This window comes from Sus scrofa, chromosome 12 (genome assembly GCF_054392235.1).
Source record: "Sus scrofa isolate SSC_HxYL_T2T_F1_AM1 chromosome 12, Sscrofa_HxYL_maternal_Yorkshire_Landrace_v2.0, whole genome shotgun sequence".
Taxonomy (NCBI): Eukaryota; Metazoa; Chordata; class Mammalia; order Artiodactyla; family Suidae; genus Sus; species Sus scrofa.
Genome location: NC_139394.1, coordinates 59,965 through 80,682, shown reverse-complemented (window position 1 = coordinate 80,682; position 20,718 = coordinate 59,965). Strand labels below are relative to the sequence as shown.

Sequence of the window (20,718 nt, the reverse complement as noted above, 5' to 3'; positions counted from 1 at the left end):
ATGTAATTATGTATCAATTATCTCCCTCATGTGTATAAGCATGTACTTCAGCCTACTGTTATTACAGGACACATTAAGCAGTTCAATCCAGGAATTCCCTCATGGCCTAGTGGTTAAGAACTTGGCATTAAGACTGCTGTGGCCCAGGTTACTGCTGTGGCTTGGGTTTGATCCCAGACCTGGGAAATTCTACATGCTGCAGGTGCTACAAAACAAAAGACAGTTCAATCCTGATTAGATTCCAGTCACTAGAGAACATTCATGGGGTAACTGAAGTGATTGATAGTGTATAGGACTATATTTATTAATTCTACATATCACATTATATCCAAACATTTTCCAGTCAACATGCTTATCATAACCAACAACCAGAACATAGTCAGAAAGCCTTGATAAATCATCAACCTGCCCACAAATGTGCCTCTCTCCTAGTTCAGGGCCCAAGAATCATGGGGATTTCTATAAATGATTTATCCATCCATCCATCTGTCCATACCTGCGGCATGCTGAAGTTCCAGGGCCAGGGGTCATCCCCAAGCCACAGCAGTGACAATACCAGTCCTTAACCACTAGGCCACCAGGAAACTCCAAAGGAATTATATCTTGCATTTGGTACTTATTTTAGGGCCATTTTTACCCTTAACTGCCCACTTTTTCTCCTTAAGTAAGACATCCCAGTGGACTATCATATCAGCTTGTGTTCACATGTAACTGGCTCTATGCATTTGGTATTTTTAATTATGGAGGAGGCTGTGACTCAGCTGTGGCCATCAGATGCCTTATCACAGTCAAGCAACTTGTAGCTGGGATTAAATTTTATAGTATTTACCAACATGATAAACCATAATGTGTTATTGAGTGAATGGTCACAGGACATAGAGTAATTACACACACTCACAGGCTTATCAGGTAAATAGCTTCCCTAATCAAATCCTCCTACCTCCCACTCAATCTCATACTTCATATGCCATTATTGCCTGGCCAAACCCCCCAACAAGGCAAAGCATGTGACTGCATAAGAGTCAACTAACCAATCTAACAAAGTTATTGCCACTACTTCAGTGACAGAAAGTTAGTATAACTACAACAGAGCCTGCTAATAATACAAATCAATTAGATATATAAGGCTTAAACAAAATGATGTCCCCCCTAGCTGTCGTGTACCTCAAACAAAATAAAGTACATTTTAATAATCTCCAAAAGAAAATATATTAAATATATCAATGTCAATTTTAACAGACTACTACACTGAATACTAATGTCACGTAAATGCATAAATCTTATATGTATAAAGTTCTATTCAACCTGTTGAAGTAGTTTCATATTTAATGTGAGGCACTATAAGTGACTAGATGAACTTACTAGCTCCATATACATATGGGTGTTGTCCCAGTCTATTAATTTCTAATAAAATTAGACATCCGGAGTTCCCGTCGTGGCGCAGTGGTTAACGAATCCGACTAGGAACCGTGAGGTTGCGGGTTCGGTCCCTGCCCTTGCTCAGTGGGTTAACGATCTGGCGTTGCCGTGAGCTGTGGTGTAGGTTGCAGACGCGGCTCGGATCCCGCGTTGCTGTGGCTCTGGCGTAGGCCGGTGGCTACAGCTCCGATTAGACCCCTATCCTGGGAACCTCCACATGCTGCGGGAGCAGCCCAAGAAATAGCAAAAAGACAAAAAAAAAAAAAAAAATTAGACATCCTCAGAAAACGCTGGTAAAGAACAAAGAGCAGGAGTTCCCATCATGGCTCAGTGGTTAACAAATCCGACTAGGAACCATGAGGTTGCGGGTTCGATCCCTGGCCTTGCTCAGGTTAAGGATCTGGCATTGCCATGAGCTGTGGTGTAGGTTGCAGACGTGGCTCAGATCCTGTGTTGCTGTGGCTCTGGTGTAGGCTGGCGGCTACAGCTCCGATTCGACCCCTATCCTGGGAACCTCCATATGCCATGAAAGCGGCCCAAGAAATGACAAAAAGACAAAAAAAAAAAAAAAACAACCAAAGAAACAATGAGCATAATTATCAGACATAAAAATCTCAGATGAAGGTGTAACCTATAGGAGGGAAGAAGGGGGTATGTTTTCTACCTCAAAAGCATTAAGTAATTTATACAAAAGTTTTTATGAAATAAACAACTGAAGGAAGATTTAGTAGAAAATTAAGAATAAAGTGCTTAGTTGAATCAAGTCATGAAGCACAGACACACTGCCCACCACCCTCCGCAAATACAGAACAGTTTTCATAACCTATTAACAAGTACCAAACATAAAAGGGGAAATAAGGAGTTCCTGCTGTGGCTCAGTGGGCTAATTAATTAATTAATCAATAAAAACTCCAATAACTGAACTTTAAAGAATAACATAGTTTTTACTGGACTCACAATTTTGGTTGGGGTGACCTTGGAGAATAACGTTTAGGGTAACAGTGCAATCTTATTCTAGAATTCGACAGAGTAATGACATTGATGCTGGATCAGGACATCCCAGTGGCGTAACTGGGTATAATGGTCTGTTTGCTCAATGACTGGAGTCCTACGTGTTAGACTGGAGTGGTCCTGGTCGCTCTATCTATCATAGATTTCTCCCACTGTGAAAGGACAAGAGATGTAAGACCTAATTTTCAAAATGCCTTCAAACTAAATGATGATATAATCTACATTCAATTGATTTATACATACTCCAATGCAGAACAGGGTGTGTTAGGGTTTGCAGAGCCCGGCAACTGTATAAAACTTGAAATTCTATCCACAGTGGTTCAAGTCCTCTTCCTAAGGATATACTTATAATAGGCATTCTTTCACTAATTACCCAATTTTACTTGCTATAGCATTCCTTACAGTAACTGAATTAAAAATCTAGGCTATCTACAAACCTGGAGAGAGCCAAACAACATCAGCTCCTATGGATTATTGTAACACATTCCTGATGCAGCCCAATTATGTATTAAAGAACCACAATCCTAAGAATATGCTTATAATAGGCATTCTTTCACTACCCAGTTTTACTTGCTATAGCATTCCTTACAGTAACCGAATTAAAAATCTAGGCTATCTACAAACCTGGAGAGAGCCAAACAACATCAGCTCCTATGGATTATTGTAACACATTCCTGATGCAGCCCAATTATGTATTAAAGAACCACGATGGCCATCCTACCATCACCAAGGTATATATTTTAGCACCAGTGCTCGCCTTAACCCTGGCTGTCACATAATGAGTTCCTCTTCCCACGCCCTATCCACTAATTAATGTAAACCTAGGCGTACTGTTTATATTAGTTGTATGAAGCCTCACAGTGTATTCAATCCTCTGAGCTGGATGAGTTTCAGATTCAGAACACACACACACCTGGAATTCTGGGCAGTAGAAATCTCATATGAAGAAACACAAGCTATTGTTCTCTTATCAGCCCTGCTGCTAAATGGACCATTTACACGTTCACCAGTAATTATTACACAAAAACACCCATGACTAATTTTCCCATCCTGACCCCTGCCCAGAGTTTGATTATTAAAGGAGAAATCCGGTGGAGCCCCATTTGATTTAACGGAGGGGAATTAAAACCTCTATTTAGTTTCAATGTAGAAAATGCAGCAGGCACATTCACGCTGTTCTTCCTGGAGAGTATGTCAGTATCATTCTCATCAACATTTTCACAACAATCCTATTTTTAGGAGCATTTCACAACCCTATAAGCCAGAATTGTGTACAGCCAATGTCATCATTAAAACACCCCTAACAATCTCCTTTCTATGAATTTGAGCATCCTATCCATAATATTGATACGATCAACGTATACATCTATTATAAATTTTTTTACTGTTAACATTATGAGAAGTGTACCAAAGTATGTGAGCAGTTTCACTACATATCTTCACATCAGACATCCCACCGCAAACACAAGACATATGTCTGACAAAAGAGTTATTGAGAGTGAATAGTAGACGTTCCCTAGAATTGTAGGAATTGAGCTGCTGTTAAGAGCTTTACATGCTCCTTGTCACCACGTTACACCACATGCTACAGCAGGTCCACTAAGTGAGCTATTGGGCCCAGACACCCAAGATGTTCTAGACATGTTGTGTTATGTCTTCATGCACTAATAAACCACGTTGTTTGTGCTGTCATTTTACTGACCACCATCTCGGGGAGCATAATTGTAGTAACAGGCTCATACTGGTCAACACTATCCTCCTTCTAATAAAAAATTAAACCCTAAGCTGTAGAAGCATCCAACAGATATTTTCTGAAACAATCCACATCAATACTGCTTATGACGGCTGTTACTGCTAATCCAATATACCCTGGCCAGTGAACACCATAAATTATAAAAACCTTTAGTCCAACAGCACCCACCATCAAAATAATAGCTTTTGTCCTAAAATTAGGATCTTCCTTGTTTTATTTCTGAGTGCCTGAAATAACTCAAAGCAGTCTACGAGCAGTAGGCCTGATGCTGTTAATGCGACAGACTTGGATCCACATCTCACCACCCATCATCGTACTGTTAGTTACAGCTGTACTATGAATCGTAACTGGAGGCTGCAGGGAACTCAAGCAAGTTCAACTACAAGAATCATGGGCTCCTCATCGACTGCCCATAGAGAATGAGTAACAGATACTATGATGCATAATCCAACCATAACCATCCTAATGCAATGGTTTCTATAGTAACAGTCTTCTTACCAATGATGCACCGATTATGCGCCACAACAGCGTCATTATCACACACGAGTAACAACACACCTCCCATCACAACCCTCAGCTTCGTAATTAGAGCATCATCAGGAAGGCTCCCACCACGAGGGTTTTTACCCAAGTGAATACTTACGCGAGAGATAACAAAAATGAGGAGTTCCCGTCGTGGCACAGTGGTTAACGAATCCGACTAGGAACCATGAGGTTGTGGGTTTGGTCCCTGCCCTTGCTCAGTGGGTTAACGATCTGGCGTTGCCGTGAGCCGTGGTGTAGGTTGCAGATGTGGCTCAGATCCCGAGTGGCTGTGGCTCTGGTGTAGGCCGGCGGCAACAGCTCCAATTAGACCCCTAGCCTGGGAACCCCCATATGCTGTGGGAGCAGCCCTAGAAAAGGCAAAAAGACAAAAAAAAAAAAGAGAGAGAACAAAAATGATAACATCAGTCTACCTATCAGAGAACGACTCAGCATGTATTTCTATTTGTGTCTATCATTCTCCAAATAACTATATTCCCATCAGTAAACTTAAAACAACAATTCACTCACACAAAGCAAATCACCTTTCTATCATCACTGACTGTCATATCCACACCATCACTGGCCTTAACACCCATTCTACCAGTAATGGGCTAGGAGTTTAGGTTGGTTTAGACCAAGAGCTTTCAAAGTTCTAAGCAGGTACAATGTACTTAATTCCTGAAAATAAGGATTACAAAACACTTGAAGATGGGTTTCCACCCCAGGAAATTTTAGTTAACAGGTAAATACACTCTCACCTTTGAGAACAAAGAAAAATCTGGAAAAGCACCTGAAGAATTGAGGCTTCTTTGAATTTGCAGTTAAGTTTGTTGATTCATCACAAGATTCAGCAAAAAGAGGACTCACGCTCTTTCATTTGATTTCTAGTCTAATGCTTGCTCAGCCGTTTTGCCTGTGTTCATCAACTGCTCTTTTCAACGAATCACAAGTGTATTGTCATTGTACTGTTTGGTGCCTGAGCTGGAACAGTAGGCAACACCTTAAGTCTATTAATCCATGCTCAGCTAAGCTAATCTGGAGCCTACTTGGAGATGACTCAATCTATAATGTAGTCATGGCAGCCCCTACATTTTTAATACTTTTCTTTATTGTTTTACCCATTATGATTGGAGGTTTTGGAAATTGTCTTGTCCCACAAATACCTGGGGCGTCTGATGTAGCATTTCCCCAAATAAATAATACTAGCTTTTGACTACTTCTCCCTCATTCCTACTCCTACTCATATCATCAGTAGTAGAGCTGGTTCTGTACTGGTTGAAACCTACATCCACCTGAAGCCAGAAATATGGGACATGCAGAAGCCTCTGTAGACCCAACCATTTTCTCCTCGCTTTTAGCAGATGTTTCCTCAAATCTCGATGCTATTACTTTTATGACTACAATCTTTAATATGAAACCACCAGCCATTATTCCAATACCAAACACCATTATTTGTTCGATCTGCCCCAATTATAGCCATATTACTATAATTATCACTTTCAGTCCTAGCAGCCAGAATTACCATACTGTAGATCAAAATATAAACACTACTTTCTTTGACCCTGCAGGGGGAGACCCAATCCTATCCCAACATGTATTTTGATTCTCTGGTCACCCTGAAGTCTATATTCATAGCCTACCAGGGTTTGGAATAGTCTCACATATCATTACATAGTATTTAGGACAAAAGCCACCTTTCAGATATATGGGAATGGCTTGAATCATGTCCATTGGTTTTTTAGGGCCTGTCTTGTGGGGCCATCATACATTTGCCATAGGGAGAGATGTCAGCCCATGAGCTTACTTTACATCAGCTGCCGTAACTATTGCTATTCTTACAGGAGTAAAGATATTCAGCTGATTAGTAGCTCTTCAGAGAGGGAGTAGAACATGATCTCCCACTACCTTGTGAGCTTTAGGCTTTTTCTTTTTATAACAGGTGGTTTGACAGGAATCGTCTTAGCCAGTGCGTTCAGGGCCATTGTTCTACGTATGACGTAGTAGCACACTTCCATTACGCAATGTCAGCAGAGCCATCTTCGCTATTATAGGAGGCCCCATATGCTGATTTTTACCATTCTCAGATATATGCTTAGCTAAACATGAGCCGAATTTCACTTCACAATGTCATTTGTAGGAGTAAATAGGACCTTCTTCCCACAGCACTTTCTTGGCCTTTCACGGATGTCACGACATGACTCCAACTCCCCTGACACATACACAACATGAAATGCTTCCCCTCTAGGCTCACTCACTCAGTAACAGCAGTAAGGGTACTTATCTCCATACTTTGAGAGGTATTTTCATCCCAGGGAGAAGTTTCTTCAGTGGAAACTCCTACTGCTAATCTAGAGTGGTTACATTCTCCACGTCAGAGGTTTGAAGAGCCCACCTATGTACATTTACAATAAGGAGCGAAGAGGGAGTTCCTCTGGGGCTCAGGAGGTTGAGAATCTGGCATTGTCACTGCTGTGGCTTGTGGTGCAGATTCAACCCTGTCCAGGAACTTCCACATGCTGCGAGGGCGGCCTAAAATAAATCAATGGAAAGAAGGAAGGAATTGAATCCTTGTCAACGGTGTCAGCCAACACCATGACTGTTGTGTCTTTCTCCACGAGTGTGATTTCGTGTAAAAAGTGCATAAATTTGTCAAAACTAAATCATAGGCAAAAATCCTGCATATCCATTCCACACAGGCTCTCAAGAGGCAACATCATCTAACGTGGAATAAATTTTTCATGACCACACATTGGTAGACGTTTTGGGGAGTTCCCTTGTGACAGAGTGGGCTAATGATCTGGCGTTGCTGCTGCAGTGGCTTGGGTTGCTTCTGCGTTGTGGGTTCTATCCCTGATCCAGGAACTTCCACATGCCACTGGTGGGGCCAAAAAGTAATTATTTTTGGGTAACCTCTCTAGTTTTCTATATTATTTCACTAGTATTGACAACTGAATGGATTCATACATGTACATTAGATGCACAAGTAGATAATATGAATCATTTACCAGCCAACATCCTCAAATTTTTTTCTTTTTCAGCCTCCCCACGGCATATGCAGTTCCAGGGCCAGGGATCAAATCTGTAGGCCACAACTGCAACCTACATCACAGCTGTGAAAACACCAGATCCTTTAACCACTATGCTGGGCAGGGGATCTAACCTGCACTGCAGAAATGCCACCAATCCCGTTGCCCCACAGAAGGAACTCCCACCATTCTACTCTTAATTGCCCTGTTATCATTGTAAGTCCTGTACATGATACATGAAATCAGTAATCCTTCCCTAAACATAAAAACTACAGGTCATCAGTGATACTGAATCTATGAATACACAGATTGTAAGGATATAAATTTTGCTCCTTTGTAACCCCCACATCAGATCTAAAACCAGAAGTATTATGACTAACAGAAGTCAGCAATTGAGTAGTATAGACAGTCATCAAATATTAATTTCCCCTGAAAATGCTTTACATGCATGAACTGTTCCCTCCTCAGGCCTGAAAAGAGCTGCCATAACAGGATGCCTAAGTTAAAGGACCCTGATACCGACCAGGCCAGTGTTGTGGCCAGTGCTCAGTAGAAGTCGTTTTCATGTTCAAGATGGGACAGAGGGTGACAGCGGAGAGGTGGGTGAATCCAGAGCCCATGGTGAACATGCCTTCTGAAGTCCAGGAAAGGAACGGGGCCTCCGGGGCCCCAGGCCACCCCCAATGCCCTTCTGAGTTGGGTAATGGGAACATTCCCTGTGGGTGACAAGGTGGCCTGAGAAAGTGTCATGACGCTGACACTGTGTCCTGTGTGAACGCCATGCTCTTGGTATCACACCCCATCCTCTGCGCGTCCCCCCTGCAGGGTCCTTCCTGCCTCAGGAGAGAGACCACCTGGCAAGCAGTTGACCTGTCAGCAAACAGCAGAGGATTCTGTTCTAATGGGAGCCCTGAAGGTGACAACTCGTGGACAGAAGTGGCCCGTGGTGTTGGGGCTGCCAGAGGGGGTGGGGAGTGAGACTTTCATGGTTGTGGAACCTCAGGTTTAAAAGCTGAACTATTCTATGGATAGTGTGAGGGCTCCACAAAAAGGTGAGTGTACCTGATGCCTTAAAAACGTGAACTTAAAATGGTGATGAGGGTGTGACGTGTGCTACAGTTCACTTAGATTTAGAAATGATGCCTTGGGAGCTCCTGTCAGGGCTCAGTGGCTGTGAACGTGACTAGTGTCCATGAGAGTGCAGGTTCAATCCCAGGCCTCGCTCAGTGGGTTCATGAACAGGCATTGCTGGGGCTGTCATGTAGGCTGGCTGCGGCAGCTCTGATTCCACCCCTAGCCTGGGAACCTCCATATGCTGCAGGTGCGGCCCTTAAAAGCTAAAACAAAACAAAGAAACCCCTGATGTCTTACTCAGATTCCAGTTTGAATCCTCTTTATCACAAACATGGGAGGCCCAAGCACTGTCCCCCACCAAGGAGGCCCTCATGGTACTTTCATGTGGCACATGGGGATCATTCTTAGGGGGCTAGTCTGTGCTCCTGGAGCTCCGTCCGGGGAACCCAGGCAGCAGTGACACGAATGGGTTGGACATGTGATAGACTATGATATTAGCAGGGGGGCTAGTCCGTGCTCCTGGAGCTCTGTCCGGGGGAACCCAGGCAGCAGTGACACGAATGGGTTGGACATGTGATAGACTATGATATTAGCAGGGGGTCTTGTCCGTGCTCCTGGAGCTCCGTCCAGGGGAACCCAGGCAGCAGTGACACGAATGGGTTGGACATGTGATAGACTATGATATTAGCAGGGGGGCTAGTCCGTGCTCCTGGAGCTCCATCCAGGGGAACCCAGGCAGCAGTGACACAAATGGGTTGGACATGTGATAGACTATGATATCAGCAGGATAACACCAAGGGTTGTCACTCAGCCGAAATTTGAGCCACAACCACTCAAGGTGCTTGTCCTCATTTGATATGGCAAGAGAAAGAGAAGAAAGGGGACCACAGGTTCCTCAGAGCAACACCCTCAATTCAGATATTTGAAACTTCAGGGAGGACAAGAAACACTGGAGGAAGACATGGGGTCTCCCCTGAACCAGAGCCTGACCCACACGGATGGGGTGAGACCCACACAATCCCCAGACCCAGCACCAGGGTGACCTCACCTCTCCAGACCCTGCACCTGGGGTCACAGGTCCCCTTGGCCAGGACGCTAGGGCTGTGCTGAGTGGGCCCCCAACATGGGAATGAGTCAGGTCCTGGGACCTGCTAGGACAGCAGAAGGAGTGTAGGGTCTGCCTCCTCCCCTCTTTTCAGTTTGTCCCAGAGAAGTCAGTCTCCACCTCTTTTCCCCTTGGTTCTGGGCTATTTTAATTGCTTTTAGCCATTTATGCTAAAGTTGAGCACAATACCTTGGTTCTAGCAGGCTCAGCCATTTCTTTGTCTTGCTGAAGTGCTGAGACAACTCCCTGGAAGGCAAGACTGACACAGGAGGTGCAGGACTGGGTGCTGCTGAGCAAGGATAAGCAACTAGAAGGAGACCTCAGAGGCAACTTCCCCTGCTGCTAGTTGGCCTTACACCCAGACCCACGTGCCCAGCAATCAACTCACCAGGCAAACCCGCCTCCCTCCTCACCCTGTGAATCCTGTTTATTTTTTTTAATGGCTGCACCCACAGTATATGGAAGTTCCCGGGCCAGTGATTGAATACAAGCTGCAGCTTAGGCTTATGTTGCAGCTGCAGCAATGCCAGATCCTTTAATCCACTGTGCCAGGCTGGGGATTGAACCTGCACCACCACAGAGACCAGAGCTGTTGCATACTCTTTTTTTTTTGAGGGCCACACATGCAGCATATGGAAGTTCCTAGGCTAGGGATCGATTGGTGCTATGGCTGCCAGCCTATGCCACAGCCGCAGCAATGCCAAATCCAAGCCACATCAGTAACATACACCACAGCTCAGGCCAGTGCTGGATCCTTAACCCCCTGAGTGGGGCCAGGGATTGAACCTGCATCCTCATGGATACTAATCAGGTTCATTTCCACTGAGCCACAATGGGAACTCCCTGCAGTCAGATCATGAACCCACTGCGCCACAGCAGGAGTTCCCCGGTGAATTGGTTTAATTATGAGGGAGCTCACCTGAGGCGCCTCCACCAGCCCCAGGGAAGGTGAACCTCCAGGGGTAAGGACTAGGCTCCCCCTGCCCCCGTAGCTATGACCCCCAGGCAAGGTAGAGAACCAGCCTTAGAGCAGAGGCTGTGACCAGACAAGTCCAGCTCAGCTCCAGATCTGACATCTAAGCACAGACATTTGGACAGAGGCACAGACCTTCCCAGGACTGCGGCCAGTCTGGGTCTCTACCCACGACCCCATGTCCCCCTCAAAGCTCTCAGGACTGAAGCTGGGTCTCTACCCAGGACCCCACATCCTAGTGTGGGCTGAACTTGGTCATGTCTAAAAACGCACAGTGTAGACAGGGCACGGAGAGGGCTAAATCTACCATGTGGACAACTCAGTTTTAAAGTAGTTTGGGGCTGCTCTTCTGTGGGTCACATGTCACACAGGTGGGGTCTTTCACCTCTGGACAGGGATTTGCCCCTTGGTGGGAGTGGGATGTCCGTTTCTTGGAGAATAAATCAACATAAGGCTCCACATTTCACCTGCATCAACGAACTGCACAAAATGCTTGTCATTAAGCATTTCAACATGCAAAACAAAAACATTACCAATTTCTCTGGCCGTGGTCAGGACTCAGAAGTCAGCCCAGGCTCCCACAAGGGAGGAGCAGAAGTGGCCCAATTCCACTATCCCAGGTCCCCGCCAGATCATCCATCCTGCTGACAACTAAAATGACCCAAATACATACACTAGATGCACAGGTAGGGCAACTTGAACCATTTGCTAAGCCGCCATTATAATCTTAACTGTCCTATCATCATTGCATTCTTTACATGACACATAAATCAATAATTCTTCCCTAGCCATTACACTGTCATCAATGATACTGAAGCCACAAATACAGATGGTGAAAACTTAAATTTTGACTCCTCTATGATACCCACATCAGATCTAAAACCAGGAGGATTATGACTGAAAGAAATCAACAACCAAGGACCGCAGTCATCAAATATATCCTCTGAAAATGTTTTACCCTCCTGAGCTGCTCCCCCTGTACGCCCAAAAACAGAGGCTACCCGAGGACACCTAGATGACAGGGCCCTGATGTCCGCAGGGCCAGGCCTGTGCTGTGCACAGTGACCAGCAGCAGCGCACCCGCTGCCCCCTCAGGGGGATTACCTGCCATGGCAGTTTCCATGGCCCTCCTCTGAGGGGACCAGCTCACAGGCCTCCGCTTAGGAGGATTCATTTTGTGAGCCTTCCCTTCAGTGGGGTTCATCCTTCAAATCCTTTCTTTGATGGACTTTGCCTTACAATCCTGTGTTGGGGTCACGCAGCAGGCATTTCCCCCTGAAGTGGTTTTAGGCTCATGTGAGAAGATCGCACTCACCACCTGCCCGTCCACTCCCAGCTCAGACCCAGAAAGACCCCCCTTGGTCTCCCAGCCCATGGCTCTGCCTGGGCACCCTCTCCCCTCCCTCCTGGCCTCTCCCTCCCATGTCCCCTGAGGGTTACCAGGAGCTCCCGCCTGGGGTGGGCTGTCCACTCTGTCCTAAGGAAGCCTCCATGTCATCAGGTGAAAAAAGCAAGAGGTACTGATGGGGCCTCCCTCATGTGGCACAGTGGCCAGCACCCACCTACTGACCTTGTCACTCTGGATGAGTCTGGGTGGGGGTCCAAGGACGTGCAGCACTTTCTGGTTCTCATTTCATTCCAGCAATGCCCCCAGGAATCACACTAAACAACTCTGTACCAACTGCAAAGGATGCTTGTTCACAAGCCCCTTCCAGTTCCCAGGGCTCACGAGGGCAGGCCCTGCCCGGGTTATGCAGCTCACCTTGGCAATAACCCAGCAGCCCCTGGGGCTCACGAGGGCAGGTCATGCCTTGTATATGGAGCTCACCTGGGCAATCACCCATCATCACCCGGGGCTCACAAGGGCAGGCCTTGCCCAGGATAATGGAGCTCACCTGAGCAATAACCCAGCAGCCCCTGGGGCTCACGAGGGCAGGTCATGCCTTGGATATGGAGCTCACCTGGGCAATCACCCATCATCACCCGGGGCTCACAAGGGCAGGCCTTGCCCAGGATAATGGAGCTCACCAGAGCAATAACCCAGAAGCCCCTGGAGCTCACGAGGGCAGGCTCCTCCCAGGATATGGAGCTCACCTGAGCAATAACCCATCATCACCCCGGGCTCAAAAGGGCAGGCCTTGTCCAGGATATGGAGCTCACCTGAGCAATAACCCAGAAGCCCCTGGGGCTCACAAGGGCAGGCCTTGCCCAGGATATGGAGCTCACCTGAGCAATAACCCAGAAGCCCCTGGGGCTCACAAGGGCAGGCCTTGCCCAGGATATGGAGCTCACCTGAGCAATAACCCAGAAGCCCCTGGGGCTCACAAGGGCAGGCCTTGCCCAGGATATGGAGCTCACCTGAGCAATAACCCAGAAGCCCCTGGGGCTCACGAGGGCAGGCCTTGCCCAGGATATGGAGCTCACCTGAGCAATAACCCAGAAGCCCCTGGGGCTCACGAGGGCAGGCCTTGCCCAGGATATGGAGCTCACCTGGGCGGGCACCCTGACAGCGACCAGCACACAGGAACCACATACAGAGACCTCACTGCAGACCCCTCCCCCAGCCCCCTTTGTTAGAGCGGACCCTGAGCACCTTAGAGCAGTGTCTGAACTAACAGCAGCTCCTGGGCAGGTCTGTGCCCCTGGACGTTTCTCCGTGCAGCCTCCCTCCAGTGGGTCTTCCAGAGGCTTCCAATGCACCAGGGTACCCGGCCCCTGTTTCCACCCACCTCCCCTCTTCTCCCTTCTTACAGGATTTCTCTCATGAGGAGAGAATCTTCTTGAAATAGTCTCCCACTCGTGAGCCAGATAAAATTAGAAAATGAGCTAGAGCTGCAGCCCCACGTCTACCTTGACCCTCAGGACTCCACATGCTCTTTGTACAGAACCTGAGGAGCAAGGCCCATTTCCCACAACCATAGGCACCTGATGGGTTAGGGTCAGGGTTTAGGGTTGGGGTTAGGGGTCAGGGTTTGGGTTCTGGTTGGGCTTTGGGATCAGGTTCGGTGTTAGGGTTTGGCTTGGGGTGAGAGGTTAGGGTTAGAGGCTTAGGGTTTGGGGTTAGGATTAGAGGGTTAGGGTTAGGATTGGAGTTAAGTTGGGCTCACTGCTCTGAAAGACTTTGAGAGAGATATAGCCCATATTGGCAGGCGCTTCTCAGTAATAAAGAGGGGGAAGGAAGCTGACCTGCATATTGCCCAAGGCCAATACAGCCCCGGGGGCTGCTGAGCCAGAGAGGAGGAAAGCCTGAGAGTTGCTGTTAGAGCAGATGTCCCCAAGACAGAGCCATAGTACCTTCTGGACCCCTGTGCAGCTTCAAGGCTGTGAGTGCAGGCTCAGAGGTGAGGTTGATGGTGGTTTTGGTAGAACCTCCAGCCAGCAGTCAGAGGTTTGGCATGGCTTTCCAGGCTCTGGTGACTCTGCTCCAAGATGCCTCATGTCAGGCAGAGGAAACAGGTGTCTCTTCAGCACTGGATGTGGATTTGCAGCCTGGTCAGTTGGCAGAGCATTTAGAATGCTTGAGGGTTTCACTGGGTTTCAGATTGCCTTCTGTTCTTCCAGAGGCAGGAGCTGGGACCCACACACTCTCTGTTTTGATTCACGTGCTGGGAATTGTCAAGCCCCCGATTGTCGCGGGTTTAGGTATCAGGATATAGGCTGGTGCTGATGAATGGATGGTGGAATTCGGTGGTATTTTGGCTGGTGGCTGTGCTAATCCTTATGCTTTTTTTCATTCAAGAGACCTAGTGAAACTTCCCCCTTGCCTTTCCACAGAAGCCTCTGTTTCACTACCACACCAGGCTATGGAGGCCTGACCAAACCCAGGTCTGATGAATTAGGCAAAGTTTATTGATATCGAGAAAGCTCTCATGGAGTTCCCTCATGGCTGCCTGGTTATGAGCTTGTCTCTGTCACTGCTGGGGCTGTGATAAGAGCTGCATTTGGAGATCACAACCTGGCCAGACAAGTCCCCAGTGTCACAGTTGGCACCTCAATAAATGAATAAATAAAAGTAAAAAGTCAAAAGAAAGAGAGCAGTTGATCAAGAAGTCGATAACTACATATATACAATCCTACAGAGCAGCCAAGTGAATTGATAGATAAATCAATACAAAAGGCTCTCCTGGGAGTTCCCATCATGGCTCAGTGGTTAACAAATCCGACTAGGAACCATGAGGCTGCGGGTTTGATCCCTGGCCTCGCTCACTGGGTTAAGGATCTGGCATTATTGTGAGCTGTGGTGTAGGTTGCAGAGGCGGCTTGGATCCCACATTGCTGTGGCTCGTGGCACAGCAGTGGCTACAGTTCCAATTAGACCCCTAGCCTGGGAATTGCCATATGCCATGGGAGCGGCCCAAGAAATGGCAAAAAGACAAAAAAAGGCTCTCCTGATGTTATGCTTGGGGAGGCAGAGGATTTTAAGTACAAGGCTGGAGTTGTAACAGCTGTGGTATGGTTTCAAATCTGGGCCAGACAATGTCGTCATTCCCCAAGGGGATCCAAAAAAAAAAAAGTAAGTAAATAAAGATGTCAATAAATCATTGAATTCATACACCAGAGATAATTATTACTGGTAATTAATATCTGAAGAAAGACATAAGGCTCCCATGGCACAATGGGTTGGGCGGCAGAGGGAATTTACATAACAGCCTTGGTTAAGTATGGCTGAGTGCTCCGAATTTTTTTGAGAGAGAAATACCCCACATCTTAGGGGACTTCATGGCACTTAGATGGAAAGGAAATATAAAGTCAAAGCCTCAGGCTTGCCCAAGGCCAGTGCAGCCCCCAGGAGAGATGAGGCAACAGGTGGAAGGCAGGCCTGAGAGGTGCTGTTAGGGCCCATGTCCACAAGATGGTGCCAGAGTACCTCCTGGACCCATGGGCAGCTCCAAGGCTGCAGGCTCCAGGCTCAGAGAAGGGGTGAATGATGCATTTGGCTGAAGCCCCAGCAAGCAGTCTATCACAGCCCCAGCAGTGACAGAGACAAGCTCTTAACCAGGCAGCCATGAGGGAACTCCGTGAGAACTTTCTGGATATCAATATACTTTGCCTAATTCATCAGACCTGGGTTTGGTCAGGCCTCCATAGCCTGGTGTGGTAGTGAAACAGAGGCTTCTGTGGAAAGGCAAGGGGGAAGTTTCACTAGGTCTCTTGAGTGAAAAAAAGATTTAGGGTTGTCTTCAGGGCACCTGGGACTCTCTGGGCCAAGATGCCTCCTGTCAGGCAGGGGACACAGGTGCCCTTTCAGCATTGGATGTGGATTTGCAGCCTGGCTGGGTGTCACAGCGGTAAGAAAGCTTGGCAGGTTCAATGGGATCAGACAGCCTGTTGTTTCTCAAGAGGCAGGAGTCTGGACTAGGATACCATGGCTTGTGAAGTCGGAGCTGGCAATTTTGAAACCCCAGGCTGAGCGGGGGTTTGTGATCTGGATCAAGTGCCTGCGGGAGGTGAGTGGAGGGTGGATTGGTGAGCAGCTGCTCTAAATCTTGTGCCTTTTCTCTCAAGAGGTCTCCTGAAACTCTGTTCCTTTCTTTTCATGTGAGCCTCATTTTTTCTCTCTATACACCTGGTAGGAAGACCTGATCAAAAGCAAGGTCTGGGGAATTAAGGCAGGTAGATTGATATAAAGAAAAGCTCTCCCAGAGATCCCTCCTGGCTCCCTGGGTAAAGATCTGCCTTTGTCCCTGCGGTGGGATTGATAACTTCTCTTCCTTGAAATATGTCGATGGGCAGACAACACACTTATGCTTCAGCTGGGGTCAAGAAAGAGAGAAAGAAAAGAAGGAAGAAACAAAGAAAGATAGGTAGGCATGAATGGATAATGTTCCCAAGGTCAAGAAAATCAATAATTACATCCATACACAGTTACATTCATAGAAACATAAGTGCACAAATACATGAAAAATTGAATAAGGCTGTCATGACATGATGGGTTGGAGCTGAGGTTGTGAATGGATTGTTCTGGTGTAGGTTGGCCTCAGTGTCTTGGAAGACATTCAGCGAGACAGCTTACTTAGTGGAGCACTTCTCGGTATTTAAAGAAAGAGGGGGAAGGAAAACCAACGGGCATATTGCCCAAGGGCAATGCAGAGAGAGGAGGAAATCCTGAGAGTTGCTGTCAGAGCAGATGTGCACGAGACGGCACCAGAGTACCTTCCGGACCCTGTGCAGCTCCAAGGCTGCTTGCCTATCCAGTCTCAGAGGTAGGTTGTTGGTGGGTTTGGTCAAATCCCCAGCAAATATCCATTGTTAGATAAGTTCTCTTGTCTTTTATATTATTTTACTAATATTGACAACGAAACTGATTCATACACATACACTAGATGCATACGTAGGAAAATCTGAACCATTTACCAGCTGCTGTTCTAAACTTTAAAAAAAAATTACGTAAAGTCTAAACCCATTTCTGGGTGGCATTATCTACCATGACCCCATTTTTCCTGATTTTCTAGTGGCCGTCTTCTATTCAGGTCAGGGCGGAATTCTTACATTTCACAGATACATCACGATTGTGCCTATGTCTGCCCCTCAAGTCAATCTAATCATGTGACTCTGGCTCTTAAATGCCTTAATGGCTTCCCGTTACAGCGAGAGGGAATTCATGACACCTTCCATGGCCTACATCATGATCTGGAATCCATTTTTTTTTCTTCTTCTGGCCACACTGCAGCACATGGAGTTCCCAGGCAAGGGATCAGATCTGAGCTGCAGATGCAGCCTATGCTGCAGCTGTGGCAATGCTGGGTTCTTAACCCACTGTGCTGGGCTGGGGATGGAAACCGCTTCCCATTGCTCCAGAGACGCTGCTGATCCCGTTTCGCCACAGCGGGAACTCCCACTGTTCTAATCTTAACTTCCCATCCGCATTGCCAGTCCTCTACATGATACATGAAATCAGTCACTCCTCCCTAAAAACCACAGGTCATCAATGACCCTGAAGCTACAAATACACAGATGGGGAAGATTTAAACCTCTACAGCAGATCTAAAACCAGGAGAATTATGACTAATAGAAGTCAACAGCTGAGTAATAGAATCATTGAATATTAATTTCACCTGAAAATGTTTTGCAGTCATTAGCTGTTCCCTCTTTAGGCCTAAAACAGCTCCTATTCCAGTAATCTCATCATTGAATATTAATTTTACCTGAAAATGTTTTGCAGTCATTAGCTGTTCCCTCTTTAGGCCTAAAACAGCTCCTATTCCAGTAATCTAATCATTGAATATTAATTTCACCTGAAAATGTTTTGCAGTCATTAGCTGTTCCGTCTTTAGGCCTAAAAACAGCTCCTATTCCAGTAATCTAATCATTGAATATTAATTTCACCTGAAAATATTTTAACTCATTAGCTGTTCCCTCTTTAGGCCCCAAAACAGCTCCTATTCCAGGACGCCTAAATTAGAGGCCCTGATTCTGACATGACCAGGCCTATATTGTGGAAAATGATCAGTTCACGTTGTTTTCCTGGGTTCAAGACATGACAGAGGGAGATGGCAGAGACGCGGGGTGAATCTGGAGTCCAGGGTGGATGTGCTGCCTGAGCTTCCGGACAGGAACATGGCCTCTGGGGTCCCAGGCCTCCCATCACGCCACCTTCGTGGAGTCTTGGGAACACTCTGTGTGATGAGACAGCCCACACACTTGTCATAGCCCTGATGCTGTGTGCTATGTGGGCCCCATGCTCTTGGGATCAGAGCCCACACTCCGTGGTCCCCCCTGCAGGGTCCTTCCTGCCACAGGAGCAGAGACCACCCAGCAAGCAACCTCTCCCCAACCTGCAGGATGAGGGGAACAGGGACGCCAGAGTCCCCAGAGCACCAGTGGGGACAGCGATGACGCAGATGAGGCTCAGTCCAAGAGATGGGACCAGAGAGACCCACAAGGCCAGTCAGGTCATGGTTCATCTGAGCCCCAAACACACTGTCCCTCATATGCCGTCCCTAAATGCAGGGTCTTGAGATGCAAACAGCCTGAGCTTCACACTGAAGGTCAGCTCTTCCAAACTGACCCCTCAGCAAACACTGCAGGAATCCGCTCAGATGGGGGCCTGGAGTCCACAACTCATGGACCACAGAGCCAGGACTGTGGGGGGTGGGGTGGGGGGAGTGAGACTTCCACCCCAACTCCCCAGCCTCCCTACCTGGGTACCACATCCACCCTCAGAGTGACCCCACCTCCCCAAACCCTGTGCCTCGGCTCACATCCCCTTGGTTGATACCAGGGCTGTGCTGGGTGGGCCCCCGTTGTGAGCTGGGTCCCTGGGAGCTGCTAGGACCGTAGAAAGAAATGCGGGGTCCATCTCCTCCCCCAACACTTGTCCCAGAGGAGTCAGTCCCCTCCTCTTCTCACTTGATTCTGGGTTATCGTCACTGCTTTTAAAGCTTCCATGATAAAGTTGAACACATTACCTTGACTCTGGCAGGCTCAGCCCTTTCGTCTCACTGAGGTGATGAGAAAACTCACAGGACGGCAGAGCTGAAAGCGAAGACGCAGGTCTGGGCTCGGCCAAGTGGGAAGGAGACTCTAAAGGCCGCCTCACCTGCTGCCCTTTGGCCTTAAATGGAGATCCACGAGCCCAGCAATCAGTTCACCAGGGAAACCTGCCCCCTCCTCGCCCTGCGTGTGCTGCTGAATGGGAGTCATTGTGAGGTAGCCCAGGTGAGGGGTCTGCACCAACCCCAAGGGAAGGCGACCACTGCAGGGGTAGGACTCGGGCCCTCCCAGGGCACTGACCCCTGGGAGGCCAGGTCACCATGCTCAGAGCAGACACTGCGAACAGACAAGCCCGCATAACTCTAGACCCAACACTTAAGCCCTGACATTCAGACAGAGGCGTGGAACTTCCCAGGACTGAGGCCATGTCTTCCTCAGGTCCCCACATTGCCCTGAAGCTCCAAGACTGAGGCCGGGTCTCCACCCAGGCCCCCACATCCTAGCGTGGGCAGAACCTGTCAATCTAAGTGTTCTCACTGTAGACAGCACATGGTGAGGTCTAAACACACTCAGTGTAGACAGCACATGGAGAGGTCTAAATCTACTGTGTCCACAGAACTTGGTCAGGTTTAAACTGGCTTAGGGCTGCTCCCCTGGGAGGCACAGGTCACCCACGTGGAGTCTCTCATCTTTGGACAGGGGCTCAGCCTCCTGTGGGAAGGAGGATGTCCATTTCTTGGTGAATAAATCCACACTGGGCTCTACACCTCACCCTCCTCAGGCAACTGCACAGTCTCTCTGTCACTAAACATTTCACCATGCAAAGCAAAATGTTCCCAATTTCTCTGGCCACATGACGGTCAGGACCCAGGGATCAGCCAGGAGCTTTTCATAGTGCAGCCTAGGCTCCAGCAAGGACAGACCAGATGTGGCCTGATGCCAGCATCCTGGTCTCCTCAGGAGTGGCTGCCCTGGAAGCTGGGCAGGACGGTCCCGCACAGTCCGGGTGGAGTGTGTTCAGGGTACTGAGAGCCTGGCCCCCAGGTCCTGCTTCATGGCAACATGTGCAGAGTGGGGGGATCACAGGGAGAGGTTGGGGCACAGAAGCTGCTCAACTGGGGAACCCAGAGCCCGAGCTCCTTGGGCACTTGCCTGTTTCCACCTGCAGCCCGCCTGTCCCCTTCGGCTGGCCCATATCCATCCCACATGCCCACTGCCTGCTCTTTCAAAAGCACAGGATCTCACACCCAGGGGGTCTATCAACCCCCACTCCTCATGCTGAATTTTGGGAGAATAAACCCCTTGACTGGATTCAGGACCCTCCAAGGAAGGAGGCTGTGTGGCTGATCCCAGTCGGGGCTGTGCTGACTGATGCGGACACAGGAGCCACGTTCAGGGC

At 47.9% G+C, this 20,718-nt stretch overlaps 1 long non-coding RNA gene across 4 annotated transcripts in view; it reads right to left on the bottom strand.

Moving 5' to 3' along the window:
• Positions 1-19,418, bottom strand: part of LOC102167199 (uncharacterized) — a 53,821-nt gene extending 34,403 nt beyond the window's left edge. For 2 of the 4 annotated variants that reach the window (XR_014820381.1, XR_001299725.3), the window contains exon 1: positions 19,295-19,418. This is a non-coding gene — a long non-coding RNA (uncharacterized LOC102167199). Of the gene's footprint in view, positions 1-12,456; positions 12,614-19,294 lie in introns of those variants that run through there. The other 2 variants (XR_014820380.1, XR_014820379.1) reach the window with 1 other exon arrangement.
• Between the last annotated feature and the right edge of the window lie 1,300 nt (positions 19,419-20,718).